The following is a 2,694-nucleotide window of genomic DNA, read 5'->3' as shown; positions in this document are numbered from 1 at the left end:
CTATCTGCCGATTATGAAGGAAGGAACAAAGATTGTGCGATTAAATCAGAATGAGGTAAATGAACAAACCCAGAAATGGAAGGCAGCTTTAATCGGGTATGTTCTGGGTGGATCCCTATCATTTAAGGAGATGCTCAAATTTGTGTATGGAGTGTAGAATTTTGTCAATGTCCCACAAGTATACCTACACGACGAGGGCTATTTTATATTCAAATTTGATACTGAAGACGATAAGAACAAAGACATTCAACAAGGGCCATACACAGTTCAGAACAGACCTATGATCCTGAAACAATGGGATCTTGATTTTCAGTTGAGTAAGGAATTGACAAGGAATGTGCCTATATGGGTTATTTTCTCTACTCTACCAATTCAATACTGGAGCAAGGAAAATTTGGGTAGGATTGCGAGTTATCTAGGCAAACCTATTTGTTCAGACAAATTAACAGCTAACTGTGATAGAATTTCATATGCTCGTATCCTAGTTGAGATGGATATAACACAAAAGTTGCCTGATTCTCTGATGATTGAAGTGGCTGATGGAAAATACACGGAACAAATGTTAGAATATGAGTGGAAACCAATATTCTGTGAGGAATGCCTTCAACTAGAGCAACATAAAGAAGGGTGTACAAAAGCCCAACAAGCACAAAGGTAGATAGATCAACAGTCTATGAAGCCAAAGCAACAGCAAAGGGAAAAGAAACCAGCAGGACAATGGAGAGTAAAGGTGGTGGCAGAGAAAGATCAGAAAGAAAAGGAAGACAGCTTGGAGCCAAAGCAAGGGGAGATTATAGAAGCAGAATTCCCACAGCAAAAGAAAAGAGGAAAACAAATCATGAAGGAACAAGGAAAGCCTAAACATCACGGGGCATTGTCTGATAAAAATTTAGAAGATCTATTGAATAAGAACAGATTTGGTCCTCTGATAATTCAAGAGATGTGCAGTACTGACAAAGTGACTGAAAGGGTTGTCCTTGATAAGGAGAATCCACCATGATAGTTAGCTCATGGAATATTAGAGGGCTGAATAAGCCCTTCAAGCAGAAAGAACACAAGGCATTTCTATTTGAGCAAAAAATAGCTTTACTAGGCTGCCTTGAGACAAAAATAAAGCCTAGGAGTGTGACTAAAGTGAACGCAAAGTTCAATAGAGAATGGAAGATTTATTCTGATGAGGCAATAAATGAAAGGGGAAGGATCTGGATCCTATGGAAAGATCAGCTGGTACAAGTCAATATAGTAACAACAAGTGATCAATTAGTCCATTGCAAAGTAAAGGATAAAAGTACACAAAATACTTTTGAAGTTACTTTTGTATATGGGAAGAACACTGTTGCAGAAAGAAGGAACTTATGAGATCAATTGAGGAGTATTCAGAGTAATATTCAAGAGGCATGGTTGCTAATAGGAGATTTTAATAGTATGATGTGATAGAATTAATGGATAACCAGTACAACAAGCAGAATTAGTGGACTTTCAGAGATGTGCTATTGACATTGGGGTGGGGCAGCTAAACAGAAAAGAAAGTGAATGGTCTTGGTGTAATAAGAGGGATGCAAATGACAGGATCTATAGTAATAAGGACTGGGCATTTGGTAATGTTGCTTGGCTGACAAAGTATAGTAGTATAGAAACTATATTTGAAAACCCAGGTGTCTTAGATCATACTCCTATTGTCATTAACACAATGGTAGTCAAGTCCTATATGCCTAAACCGTTTAGACTATACAATGTGTTATTGCATAATAAGGAGTTTGATCAAGCTGTTGAAGAAATATGGGGGCAACATATAGAAGGACACAAAATGTATTTTGTATGGATGAAATTGAGGAGATTAAAGGATAGAGTGATAAAGCTGAACAAGGAGATGTCATCATTAAAAAAAAAGCTGGATAGCATAAGTCAACAACTGAAGATAACTCAGGAGAAGCTTGACAAAGATCCATTCAATGAGGAGTTAATTACAGAAGAAAGAAATCTGATAAGCCAAAAAATAAAGTGGGAAGAAGTGCATGAGAAAGTGCTGAGACAGAAATCTAAAGCAATCTGGATAAAAGAAGGAGATCAAAATACCAAGTTCTTTCATGCAAAGATGAAGGCAAGACAAGCAAGAAATATAATTGGTTCAATATGCAATGAACAAGGGGTCAAAATTACAGAGCCAAGAATGATAGAACAAGAATTCACTAATTTTTTCCAATCCTTACTTGGAGAATGTGATGAAGAACTAACCTGTCTAGATCTGAAAACAGTTAGGAAGGGCACTTGTCTAACTAATGAACAACAACATGACTTGATCAGACCAATAACAGAATAAGATATAGAGTTGGCTGTAAAAGAGTTACCTAATGACAAAGCACCAGGACTGATGGATTCCCTACAGAATTCTTCAAAACATACTGGGAACTTGTTGGAAGTGAAGCCAAACAAGCCATTAAGGACTTCTTTGAGAATGAGAAATTGTTGAAAAGTATAAACTACACAACAGTAACTCTAGTGCCTAAGGTGAATACCCCTACATATGTAAAGGAGTTTAGACCAATAGCTTGTTGCTCCACTGTCTACAAGATAATTGCAAAAATCCTGACAGAAAAGCTGAAGATGGTGGTTGATTATATTGTGGGGCCATCCCAGTCTGCATATATAGAGGGGAGAAATATACTGGATAATATGATCATAGCCCATGAGTTA

The sequence above is a fragment of the Nicotiana sylvestris genome, chromosome 1 (assembly GCF_000393655.2).
Source record: "Nicotiana sylvestris chromosome 1, ASM39365v2, whole genome shotgun sequence".
NCBI lineage: Eukaryota > Viridiplantae > Streptophyta > Magnoliopsida > Solanales > Solanaceae > Nicotiana > Nicotiana sylvestris.
This window is presented reverse-complemented; position numbering follows the sequence as displayed.